At 40.3% G+C, this 14,574-nt stretch overlaps 1 pseudogene; it reads left to right on the top strand.

The window, feature by feature from the left end:
- LOC126455863 (dehydrogenase/reductase SDR family member 11-like) overlaps positions 1–5,159 on the top strand; it is a 77,360-nt pseudogene extending 72,201 nt beyond the window's left edge.
- The last annotated feature ends 9,415 nt before the right edge of the window (positions 5,160–14,574 follow it).

Genomic DNA, 14,574 nt, shown 5'->3' with positions numbered 1-14,574 from the left:
CGACAGACAGTCAATGGACCTACCAGCAAGGTAACTTTCACGCCAACTGACCAGCACACAACAATGAGTTCAATGGAACAATTTAGATAGTGTTGGCGCCCACAACCAATTACACATTGAGCTGTCAAACTACACATCATGATGGACAGTGACAATACAATGAGGGAAATACACTGTCTGAATTTACGTCAATAGCCGGGGCAGGTAACCGGAACGTTAACGGCCACAAGGCAGAAGATTCTCCTGGTGCACTTCAATTCAAAATAACCAAGTACAGTTAAACTCCTCTGGAGGTTGGCTAAAACTTGCCAACTTGAAACAAACGTTGTTGCTCTCAGGAATGTCCCAGCAGCCGATAACGAAATGCAGACGACACAACGTGAACAGTCGTGACTTGTTGGTAGATTAAGTCAGAAGTCAACTTTCGTGTCGAGGATCGGTTAGCCACAGACCTCTTATCAATGGGAACAGGACCACACACTGTGACCGTGCCTAGACGCCGCCAGCGGCCCCGGCCAAACTACGCACTGTGGAGATTTCCTCACTGCTCCACGCCAACCGGCCAACCGGTCGCACACAACACAACTGGAAACTATCAGCGCCAGGCCAAATATAGTACAAGGTGCGAATATCGATACACACCACTGCTACCACTCGTGGAGAGAGAGAGGATAACAGCATAATCGCGATAACCATGGGAAATGAAACAGAGAATAGCAACCAAGGTTTAATCCAATGCATAACATGAGCCATCCATGGCTCAATTAAGATAAGCTGAAAAAACTTCTTAAAATATAAATTTTCTACTAACCATTAATGAAGCCTAGTACTGCATTGTTATGAAACCACAGACCTCCAGGTTATCCTATATGTCCAAATGTAGAGGTCATATACAACCCAGAACATAAAATTACCAGAAACCTTAATAATATAATGAAGAAACATTACACCTTTGCGAATTGCTTTTCTGTTAACAACGTTTTTGTTAATCAGCAACATTAAAGGTCTAATAATTCTAGAGACAGCCATATTTTCCTCCCATGACATGATAAACCCTTACAAAAATATGCCTTTCAAAGACAGTCTCTCAGAAATACGAGAGAATTTAATCAAATACAGAAAAGTCAATCAGCACAGAAATTTGTGAACTCAAGATGTTGCTTGAATTAATATTATTACATAACAATTTTTTAATCAGTGTAAGTATGATGCAGAAAACACTGGTCTGGCAATAGACAGTAACATCGTAGACTTGCCTGCTCACGTATTTGTGCATAACGTAGAACAATAGTCATTAACTCATCCACAATTTAACGACAAAATCGTATATTATAAGAGATATACGAATTACGCAATAATGCTTTTGAATGGTCCAAAAGAAGAACTAAGTAACTTAGTTGATCACATAAATGAAAGGCACATATATATCAGTGTCACAGTTGAACATCAGCTAAATGAAGGAATTTATTTCCTTAATATGCCTGTATGCAGTATTCATAGTCACAAGAACAAGCTTACTTTCGAAATATATAGAAAATCCACTACCACTAATACTGCAATTAACAATACATCATCCCACCTAAACCAACATAATGTTTCTTTATTCACGTTATCTTTTAAGTGGGTGATATGCATTACTGTCAGCAAAGCACATGAGTGTAAATAAATGCCGTACTTAAATTATAGCCCCAAATACGTAATAATTCCCTCATAAACACTCTAGTTAAGAAATCCAAAGTAAACTGAAGCAACTACCCTCACAACTAAAAGCCAAGAAATAAATGACAAAATTGGCGAGTCTTCAATTCCTTGGCAATGTGTCATACAAGCATACAAATCCTTTCAGACCACATAATTAAAAATACCGCTTCAACAGACAGTAAACTTAATAATAAAAACTGTTCACAATAATCCACTGGAGAGTGGGAGCTAAAGCCTGGCTGATATAAACTGACATGAACCTTTCCTTGTTACTTTATAGGACAAACGGGGAAAAATTTTGCAACATACTACAAAGAACATATGGATGCCTTTCGACTCGAAAACTTATATATGTCCAGATTTAAGTCATCTATTGCCCACCATGATTACTCCATTAGTGATATCAATGATAATTTGTCTTCTGCACATTGCACACAAAGGATTACAGGTGGGTCTCCTTGAACAATGAGAGATTTGCATTCATAAGCTAAAAGCAACTCAAAAATATCCTTAACCAACAAAGTCATTCAATGCAGAATTAGCTATGATATCTCGGCGCCAAAACAGTTCACCCTCTTGCATGAATTATATTCTCCTAGTCAGATAACAAATATGGCATTCTGTAACCTGTTTGCACTTTAATTACGTACTAAGTATTTCACATTGTGTACTTCTTTTGTAGCTCTTTAATACATAGTAGATGTACATTGCCAGTTTAGAAACACACCTGCAGCTAGGAAGATTGACTTAAATATTTTATCCGCACTTGCTAAAATGTATTCGTTAATGCAGTGCATTCTGCGAGAAAGATCATGATGTAGCAAAGTCTGACATTTGTCATTTTCGAATTCTTTATAATTACATCCAGTGTTTTCCTCCTGTGAATAAGTGTAAAACTAGGTGTAGATAAGTAAGTACTGTGTGTATAAGATTATATGCATTATGAGAACGGAATTACTAGCAGTGCACTGTAAGTACCCTAACATAGCAAACATAGCAACGTGTCGTTACCGATTACAGAATCTCCGTTATATTTGCCAGCACCATCACCACAGTGTCTAGATACACATGGTCCTTGATATAATGTTTCTGTAACACCTACATCTGATAATGAGCCTCCAATTGCTCGAAAACTGATTAATAGTACAGTAAGCCATATCAAAAATCCTAAAAAGCAACTCGTTGAATATTTATATCCCAATAAATCTTCAACTCATTTAAAGCAGAATATGTTGTCCCCTTCGGTGTGTTCATTCTCGATATAGACTTATCTGTCCGATCAAAGCGAAAGCTGGTTATGTATTCCACTCGGTACAACCTTTCGTTTGGTTGACGTACCGAAGCCAGACTCACTCTTCTTTGCAGAAATCTAGTCGGGATACTCTATATATCCACGATACTGACAATCTATCACGTGTGGCTGTGCACACAGTAAGAGTACTGTTTTTAAGCGGTAGAATGGGCACTGGATTCCACTAGTGTTGTTCATGATCAGTGTTGTCACCAGTCCTCATATGCTATTCAAAGGGCTAGAACAGTTTCAGATGTTCAGTGATCACTATGAAGGACAAAGAGATACGACGTACTCGACTGAGACAGCGTTATCAGCACTTGACACCGTGTGCAATTTCTCCGTTTGGCGGCTAGGTCGAATTGTGCAATATTCAGATATGCGACTCGGCGTTATGCTGGAATGCGCGGGAACGTGTGATCAAGCATACTTATTATCAAGATTCTGGTCCTCTACTTCTGACCACGAAAAGGGAAGATCATTGAACTATGTGCATACTACCTCTTAACTTCCGCGCCTACCATTCAAGAAATGTACTGGACACTCACTGGTCAGAGACTACCAGCTGGTAGACTAGGGAATTACCGTCCCCTGCGTAGCATGACGTCGCCAACACGACACAGAAGGGTGTGTCTGGAGTGATAACGTGACTAGAGAGCGTTGGCTGCTGGTGAACGGCGTCGCACTGTGCTGAGCGATAAAACGTAGTTCTCCACGACCCCTGACGACCATCGTCGGCTGATATGGCGGCTACCTGGGGAGAGGTCCCACTTTTTTCAGCGATTCAGAGAGGCATAGTTGTTTTACATCTGACCTCTTGGTGTTACAGGCCATTGGATTTGAATTGAAGTCAAGACACCGAGGAAACCATGACAACAGATCGATATGTAAGAGACGTCGCGCGTCCTGAAGGGTTTCCTCTGACGCAACAGAATCGTAATGACATTTTTAATGCGACACTGCTCTTCCACACCTGGCATCTGTCCTTGAAGTGTCTAGGGGATACTGAGTTAGTCTTGTGGCCAGCAAGATCGCTAGATCTGTCCTGCATAGAACACGTGTGGGGCCAGCTCAGTCGTAAACTTCGTCTCAGTGCGAGTTCCTATGGTATCGAGTACCCGTTACAACGGTTGTGGGCCTGCTTGCTTCAGGGTAGGTTACGTTTTTGTGATACACTTCCTAAATGAATCTGTGAACGCATCCATGTCAGGGTAGGTGAGGCTGATATTAAGGCCGTAGGAAGCGTTACTCGGTATGGGCGTCACCGCGTCTTCTGGGCGAGGCTAACTTTTTTGTCCAGTGTGTTTTAAATGAACTTTCGCGAGAGGATATAAGCGACTTCTCGGCCAAGGTTACAGCGACCTTCCCCTTGGTACCTGTGCTCATACAGTAATACGTATTTGCTTCTAATGAAGCATTTTAAATATGTTTCTTTACTATTTACTGCCTATGACGGACATATTTGATAGTTACTGTGTTTGCTATATTTATGTAGTTACTCACCTGCATAAGATGATGTACACTCCACAAATTGAAACTAAATTAAACTTTATAAATGACCATAAACTTACTGATACTGCCTGCAGATTTTTCGTTCACTGTACAGTTGTAGCAACCAAGATAGGAGCGAATCTTTTACTCTCTTATATTGAACGAATTATTGCATACTATATTGCTGCAACGATACTAACTTCTTGACATCGGGCATGACATCACACGTCCTGCCGTGCTGTAATAGTCTCAGGTCATTGCCAAATTAGAAGCAAACTTATACAACGTTCTTAACTTTTACTGTTACTGATAGGCCACAGGGTAGATTGACGAAATACTGAACCGAGCGCTAAAGCTGAGGCAACAGGAAGCTACTGATGATGGACTCACAATATCCGTAATGCACTGCAATAAGTACCTTCTTGAGTTTAGAAAGTATTTATTTGGGACTGGACTCAATGACAAACTGTTGCACTTGATTAACATTGCACCCCAAAATTATTCTATTAAAATGTTGTGTTATATCATTGCTTTGGTGCACTTTCATTTCTCAGTGGTTTGCGTGTGTGTCTTCTTGTCTGTCTGCTTGTACATTTGCGAATAATAATAATTAACCTTTTTTCTGTTGCAGGTCTGCGATATTATCCTTCGTCCAACAGGAGATTTATTTTGCTGATGAAAATTTAAGTGCTTCATAAAATATACGGAGGAAACTAGGAGTTCTCTTACAGGCGCCATACTCGAGTATAAGAGACAAAACGTAATAGAAAATCCAAGTGCGTAACACCTGTGCAAAGAGCCAAGAAAATAGTTTATCTGGGTCGTATTTGGTAATGGACTCCTACAGATCGTAGCTTGTTGTTAAACGTTCAGCTTTCATCAACAACAATGGTAAGATTGGAAAAACCACAGAGAGCTCCCGAGCGGGAAACTACATCTATTGTATCATCAGTAACACAGTAAAAAAGTACACAGTGCAAATTAAACTTCGCACACACTACATCACGGAAAATAGAAGCAGTCTGTCTGAGTAAAACAGGCCTGTGAATTTTCAGAAGGTCATGGGTTAATTACTCAGATGTATATCAAAAAACTTTATAAACACCAGTCTCCTTTATGAAGTGGATCGTCATAACTTACTTCTTTAAATATAATGACGTTGCTGAAACTTTGTTGTCAGTGCAGGCGGTAGGATGCCCAAATGCACTCTCATCGAGGTGTTTCATATAAATCTGAAACAATATTAAAAATTCTTACTCTGACATAGAAGAATAGAAAAATGTCATAGATTTCAAAAGAAGAAAGACCATGGCAGATCCATTCCATGCCGTACTTTACGTGAAGGACCAGCCAAGTTTATCAGTTGCAGCTGACTAAGTTGTCATTTCTTCCTCAACAGCACAGGGAGTTTGCTTGTGAAAGATCGCAATAACCGAAGCAACAGAAGTCAGCACCGAGGGACTTTATAATGAACTTAATTCTGTTATTTCCTTCTAACAAAAAGAGAGAGAGAGAATAGAAGTAAGTTATGTACAAAAAAGTGATTCTTTTTTTACCCTCCTGAAAAATGAGTTATTAGGCACTTACAATGTTTCCCACTTCTCCTTTCATGTGATAGTTGATGTTCAAACGAAATGTAATTTGGTGATGTCTAACAAATCTATATTTGCATAAATTGTCCTGTGTACTCGACAGAAACATTATGTCGAATATAAGTAAAACATTAAGAAATAATTAATGTATTGACAAATATGTATTAGAAGCTTTTTAAGAGGTCAGTTGCCGAAAAAACAATTTACACACTCTTAACATTCATTTAAAGTTTTTATTTCTCAAAACAGGAGTAGCATGGCCGAAAATATAGTTCTTTAGGTTGTCGACCTTATCGGGGGAAACACCTCCGCTTTTAAATGACCCACTCTACAAACAGACCTGTGCTCTTCCTAAAGCAATATCTGCAGCGAGATGCCTCAATGCAGCTCTTCTTCGCCTGAACGTAGTTACAAATCACGTAACAGACATTGACTGTCCCACTTAACAGCCATGTTGCAAGCTTCATACAGAAAAACTCTCAAGACTTTCTTTTTATTTCCTAACCAAGATCATTACAATCCAAACCAGTTATGATTTGGATACTTATCCACGCTGTTCCCCTAATTATCTATAACTCTTGAACGACTTCCATGCACTGCAGAAAGAACATAAAAACCAAACATATACATAAATATAATAGTTCAAAATGTATTTCATATGAAGTTATCATTAGCTATGGATATCAAATTAGTCTAGTCCAACATGAGGGCGTTTTAGATGCAGTCCAATCATGAAATATAAATCCTTACAACTAAACACAGCTAGTTTTTGACTGGAACATGAGTAGTGGGGTAATGGTGGCACTGCCCCAATTTTGATATCAACATGATATGCTAATTAATTAAATTGATCAAATTAATAACACCACCCAGCCCACCCCATCCCATCACCATCCCTGATGCCATCATGTATTTCTCCAGCCGGTATATAGGCACCCACCCTCTCCTTCGCCACTGCTCACCACCTGACCCCCTCCCCACCTGCCCTATCAGAGAGAATTTCCAATTATGGCGGGAAATTCAAAAAATGATAGGAATTTAAAAAATGGTGGGAGTTTCTTTGTCCCAGGGCTGTGCTGACAGCACACTCCACCCCAAAACTGGGAACTGGCGGTAAATTCAAAACATCAGTGCCCTTTCTGGGAGTCAAACCCTGGTCTCTCTGGGCAGAAAGCCTGAATGCGCATGTAGCACAGGAAAACTAACCACTTGCACGAGGTGAAGATTAGGTTAGTGTTCTTTGTTTTGGATGGGAGACTGAAGTAAATATCGGTCCTAATTACATAATTAATCGTGTATATAGGGCCTAATTACACATCTATATCCAGAGTGCTACACATGGAGTGCCTAAAATCGCAATACAGATCAAAAGTTGACAATGTCAGTGTTTCCTACTTGGAAAAAGATTCACAATACCACTCGCAACTAGCGGCAGACGTACTAGAACTCTGCATAAGATAATCCCTTCATGTAAAAGGTGGCGGGAAAAAGGCTGGGGTGGAAGGTACTATCTTTATATTGGAGGTGAAATGTGTTCGACTGACGAGATGTTGATATTGGACAGAGAGGAGTTTAATAAGTGTATTACCTGTAAGTGTACAGCTGAGGACTGTGTCTACCACTGTTTGACATTTTAGTTCACTACAGCTGCCCCCACAAGCACTCGCTGTTATGAGAGAGGAAACACTTCATTGGATGAGTTGTGTTTAGCTATTATAAGCAAGCATTTATTAAAAAACACAATAGCGATGACCATAAAAAACAGTGTTCTTTCCACAGAAATGGTGCCTTCCCTTTTCTTTTAGTTTAATGAGCAAAATCGATGTAGTTTGAGAGCTTTCATCCAAATTATAAATTGTCATGCATGATGGCTTTACATTCATTTATGGTGACTGAACTATCATTATAGTCATTCTCCTACATTCGAATGCAGGATACAATTCAATCTCTCTCCCTGCTACCCATTATTTTGTGATGTCTGACACAGTGAAGAAAAGACTATAGCACTGTCTCCAGTTACAAATGATCAAACTGCACAGATCGAAGCTCTATAGTGATACATCTGACATGTGATTTTACTTATCTCACATCTCCTGTACATGTCCACCTTCCATAAAATCGAAAATAAACTTGAACTATTTACTGCAAAAAGTACTGATCACTACAAAATATCTTCATTACTTCGAAACTTTCATTGGAGTGAAGAAAAATCCAGAATTGAAACTTCACAGTACATGATTTGGGAGCATCCGTGGGCTTCAAATCAGTCTCAGTAAGTAAACTGTCATGCACATGTGTATTGCAAGCATTTAAGACATGTGAAATAACATTACAGGATAGAGTCCTTCACGCTATCTACTCAAATGTCACAATCATTTTTTGTTCAGAAACAAGAATATGTAATTAAAGAGGATGTTGCTGGTTTGTTTACTACAGCAGGTCTTCTTTACCAGTGCAAAGGTGTTTCATGCTGGCGTTTGCGAAATGTAGAAACAAATCGTGAGAACATGCCTTGTAACAGAACCACCTATCACCTATTAGAAAAACCTATAACATTTCACTGATACATCGAAAACAGATTCCATATACGTGCTGTCATCTGACATTGTAGCCTGTAACGACCTTTGTAAAGCCAATGTCACCTAGCAGATCAGCAATCGGAATTGCAGCAGATGCACTCACATGTCGGAAAAACACCATCACTACTAGGTTTTACAATGAAGTATAATTCATGTTGTGTGTACTTTAAAATCAGATGTTATGAAGTATGAAATGACACAGGCCGGCAGTAACATATATTCATTCATTTTAGAGGTATGAAGTACAGATACAGATCAGCATCTATACTTCATTTATTACATTAAGGAGCACTCCTCATCCTTATTTTGTAACATCCAGAGCAGGTAAAAAAAAAATACGACCTATATGCATTCAAACTCTAACCAGTCATACCACTCCTTGTAATAGAACCACCTACTATCACCCTATAAGGTTTTACCGCATCTCGCTCTGCCAATATACCAATATATCGGTAAACAAATACTGTCTGTGTGTTGACATATAGCATATTACATATACATGTACTAGTCCATAACAGCAGGTGACCAGTGACCGAAGTCGCCTGCACATAAATGTGTATATAGTTTTGTCGCCAGTACTGAACAAAGACCATATCCCACAGACTATCAGTCACAAGAGAGGATCCCTGTGTTATTTTTTCATAAGCACGTTATACATTGATTTTCAGCTGTAACACATCTAAGCAGTGTGTGATTAAGGTTTGTATACAAATATACATTTTGTTTTCCAACCATGACTGCACGGTTTGTGTCCAATGCTAAAACGACATTAACACGTTTGAGTCCACAGGCTCTCACAGAAAGCTGGACATAGCATGGTGAAAACTATGCTGCTCTCATAACACACAGGATGGCTGAAGTGAAACATAGCGGTGACGAGTCTTATATTTCAGAAATGTGGAAGACATCGCAACATGTGGTCACTGGAAGAGTTTGCGGAATTGTGGAGCGTTTGTAAATAGCTGTCTGGTGATGACCTATACATTTAATCTCATCTTCCACTGTGACATGGTAGCAGAGGTCTCGGTGTTCCATTTTGAAGCGACCAAGAGCAGTGTTTCCTCATTGTGAAGTCTTGTACGTGATCACTGTTCCGTTGTTGGCCATCCCTTGAAGGTGCTGTTTACAACATGCATAGGATTGTAGAAATAAAAAACAGAAGTGCTGTTATCTTACTGGTTAAAAATGTGGAGGAACGCGCACTATATTGAAATAGGATGAATCAGCAACAATGAGGAACTTCTCCAAACACCTATCTGAAGGTAATTACCTCCACATCTAAACCCATGTTGCAAAGCGACAAGTATATCCAGTGTTTCGCCAAGGCACTCTCCTTCTCAGACAAGTGGTATCAGTCAGTCAATATGTGGTAATCAACAGCAGCCAGTGGTAACGTTTGTGTATGGAACTGTTCTTTGGATCTAAGAGCTTACTGCGGTACGTGTAGACTAGATCTTTCGTTCAGAATCATTGCTCAAGCCAGTTGAATAATTATCCTGGCAAACGTGATGCATAAATCATTTACTTGCTTGCTTACATCTCCGGCCTGCTTGAAAAGTTCGTGAAAATTTCTAGCAAATTCCTGAGTGATTCCAGGACTCTCGGATGTCCAGCCGGATGCGATAGTTGAAGTCCCACGATATTTCGGCGAATAATCTTTCTTCCATCATCAGATGCTTGTGAAGGAACCACCTGACGATGGCGGTAAGGTTATTCGCTGAAATATCGTGGTACTTCACCGAACGCATCTAACTGAACACCTGAGAGCCCTGGAGACAACACATATGCCGGGAAAGCCTCTGATCACAAATACCTGATAGGCTAAATCTCTGTCTGATATGACGTCTTTTACCACACACTCAACCTTTGGTTCAACAATATTAGTCAGCTGTGTGTCTTGCTCACCTAACCATTGCTGGAAAAAGTCTGTAAACTGATCCATTTATTGAGTGAGTTGTGCTTTTATGATGTCACTCTGACCCAAAGTCACATTATCAACTGCTTGTGACAGCTCAGCAACAGTATTCAACAGCTCATCTTGGCCTGTTACCTAATATCCCAAATTTCAATTTTAAAGAATTACATGCGCCTGACAAAGCTTATCTTGATCTCAGAAGTGACCAAATTCATTGGCTAAACACGTTTGTGCATTAAGAATCTGTCGAGTAGTACTGTTAAATAAAGTATTCGACTATACTACGAGATTCTGCAGTGCAGTTTTAGTGCCCTACAAATCGGTTTTTATTTCAGCCTGACTGTTTTGAATTGCGTTTGAAATTCAGATCCTAACGTTGTATGACTATTGTGCAATGCAGTTCTTAGCGTTGTGTTGTGGTATTGGACGTGAAATCTGGCATATTGACACCAAATGTAGTGGATGGGTGCCAGGAGGTGCCGTATTAAAACTCAGCGATAACTTTCCAAATGATTTATTTGTCTCCACAACACTGCTCTGTTCACTTCAGCCTGTGTCACAAGCACTGCATTGCTGAGGTAGCACCTCAGCTGCCTGTGCAATGCAGCACCATGTCGTGCCGGCCTTGTTCGCTAGCTGCAGAGTTTCGCTTACATCAGGATGGCTGTGCCAGCAGCCGACTCAGCGACCACTGTCCTCGTTGTCTCTGCACCGCTCTGCTGGGAGCCGTAGGCTGGCCCCACTGCTGCTTCTTCCTCAGCTAGTGTAGCTGGGAACGCGGCGGTAACGACAGCCAGCGATCCGGCGTCCGACTCTGTGGCCCTCGTCTCGAGAGTCTCCTGCGAATATTGGGAGCTTAGACGACTGCCCGTGGTAGCGAGCCGAAGAGTGACCCACCGCTGTCAAGCTGCGGACCCCGCGTATGCCTCAGAGGGCCGAACCAACTGCCCACCATGGACTGGGATGCTGTCGCCCCATCTGTTGCTGCGTGTAGCTCGGCAGTGTGACACACGCCGCCATCCAGGAGAGCTGCCACATTTCAATCAATCTCATTAGAAAACAACACATATTTATACTCGGCTGCACACCCCTGTTTCACTAACGTGTCACTTCGCATCATGTACGCACCACGCCCCGTTTGCGCCAGTGGGCCCCTTCTGCCCATAGCTTGAGCCATGCGAACCGCTGCGTTTACTCTTCTCAGCAATTCGATAGCCCTGTGGCCTCCATTCCACCTCGAAACTGCTGGTCAGCGTAACATACTGCAATGCGGCCTGCACCTGGCTGTAACTTGTGCTCAGAATATCGCACAAAACTAACTTCCCCTATCCTAAACGGTGGTGCCGCTGCAGCTGTTTGACTATTCTGCATTTCTATTTCTAGCGCTGTTTGACTGTTCTACAATTCTGTCCTCAATTCTGTTTCTAATTTTGCTGACATTTCTTCATTACTCGCTAACAGAAACGTGCTAGGATCAGCAATCTCTTGCACATTCGCCTACAGGACATTTTGTTCGTTCTGTTCTGCCATTTTAGCTTGCTGCCTTGTCCCGACCATAGAATTATTAATATCTTACACAGAGTGTGTGAAACAGTTTATATTGCTTAAATTAATGGCAGTTGGTTCGTCCGCAATACTATGCTGCAATACCGTGTTTGGCTGTTAGGCAACAGCATGCCAGAAAGAATCCAACATCGCTTACTTAGCGATAATGTCGCACAGGTAAATAACACAAATAAAGTTTGGTACTAACTAAGTCTACTCTACAATATGGAAAGTGCCTGCCTACCCCTATTTCTTCAATACAAAAGCAGCAGAAAAGTCAGCAGGCATAGACATGTACACCTGTTTTTAGCAGACTGCTGCGTAGAGGAGTGGTGTTACAATTCTTTGCTTTCCAGACTTCTGTTAAGTACGAATCTCCGTCAATAGCACTAGAGCAATCATACACGAGAAAGATATACAATATTAGTTCCTTATAACAGCAGTATAAACAATATTTGTAAAATTAATTACGTTATAATGATCGTGTTTCTATGAAAAATCATGTCGTGTCCTGTCTGTTGGCGATCACTATTATACTAGTTTATTTGTTGTGGAGTTTTATATTGTTTTATGTTGAGTTGAAATATTATTTGGACGAGATTTTGGTTTGTACTGTTGGCTTTCAAGTGACGTACTGTTAACTAATTAGTTGTTTGCGTAATATGTTGAATTACGAAATGTTGGTAAAGCAGAGTTCACGCTATTGAACTGCGAGCTATTGAATCTGCAAGGAATTGCGTGGTTCGCCATGTTTCCAGCGTCTCTCCAAACGTACGCCAACGTAGATATCGTGAACTCTCTAAATATTTATAAGAATGTAACTGTGTAAGAGTAATCAGTTTCCTGCCTCACCTATTAATCAGCCAAGATAAGCTATTTTATGTCTTCTGATACAGTAAAATTTATCTATAGAGCTGTAGTAGTTTGAAGATAATATTATCGAGAACAGTAGTCCAAAGAACAATAGTCAGAATAATTAACGTTCTAGGTAAAACCAAAATTATGTAGAAATCAGAGATGATAGTATTTTTCATATCTTTGTGCAAGATTGTAGCCTCTTAGATTCCTGCATACATCGGACAGTGTCGACAGTTATTTCACTAATAAAATTGTTCATATTTAATTGTGATATTACGATATGAAAGTTATGTGGCGACATAACAAGCGGTTAAGAAAAAACGTTTGGTTTATGCATGGTGGAGCTCCAAACACATGGAGTTTGAAACATTTTACGTAAATGAACCGTGCTATCAATTCTATAATACTATTTCACTGTGTGGAGTCAGTACCAAGAAGGTATCGGCAACAGAAAAATGATCATAGGGCATAAACACACACATTCCAAAGGCTACACGGTTCTGCAACTAAAAACGATATATTGTTAAAGCCATATGGTTTCTAAAGTATTCGTCGTGTAGAATGCAACGCTCTTATCACACTAACGCAGGACATACATGTCCAACATCTGACATACAACCGTGCTGCAAGGTTTCTATCCCAAACACTCAAGCGAAAACTTGAAGATCACAAAACTACTTCCTTCTACACTACTTTGGTGTCCTAGGAACTGACAGAGCTGTTCTTCACTACGAAGATATTGCCGGTGAACACCCGCCGCCCGAACTGCTTGAAAACGAAGTAGAACGAAGACGGGAAACTGCTGTTGTGTCTCTTAGGAAACTAAAGGATTTTATACGTCTTTTCATGTCGGAAACGTAAGTATTGTCAATCACATTTCCCATGACAGCCGTGTTTAGTAGTACTGGTAGCGATTTTGACGAATGCGGCCATGCCTCGCATGGAAATAGAGCCAGGAGAAACTACATGAATAGTTTCGATAGTTGATACATTGAGTTACTACTCACGCCCTGTTGCACAAAGATGCACACCAAGAAACAGCGACTGCTTACGAGTGAGGTAACACCACGATCAGTAGCCAAAGGAGATGTAACATCACCATGGCCTTGGTAGCCTTCCTCTTCCACATAGAAGTCATGGACAGATGCTACGTAGTTTTTCTCATGTACAATATATCAATTTCGTCCTAGTACCACATCTCTAGAGTGCATCCTTCTCACACTATTAAGACAGGTATATGAAGCATCAGTCCACTCTCCTGCAGAACACGCTAGGTAATCGTTCAAGTCTATTAAACATACTGATTCATCTCCTTAATATTTATGGAATAACGTATCTTGAGAGAGTCAACCGTAATTTGGTAATATCTATATTCGACTGCACGTGTGAGAATACTGTCCCAGATTAACAGTAATATCAAAAATTGAGTCCGCCTTGATGCAAAACACCTTGTTATTCTTTTATTTCTTTGTTATTCCAAACTAGTTTCGGCGACAAATATCACCATCATCAGTGTTTTTTTTAACCTAAAACATGCAGAAAATAGCATGGTTATACAAACACAGTAAAACATTATTACATTTTTGCTATTCGTCTTTTGAA

The sequence above is a fragment of the Schistocerca serialis genome, chromosome 2, assembly GCF_023864345.2.
Source record: "Schistocerca serialis cubense isolate TAMUIC-IGC-003099 chromosome 2, iqSchSeri2.2, whole genome shotgun sequence".
NCBI lineage: Eukaryota > Metazoa > Arthropoda > Insecta > Orthoptera > Acrididae > Schistocerca > Schistocerca serialis.
This window is presented reverse-complemented; position numbering and strand designations above follow the sequence as displayed.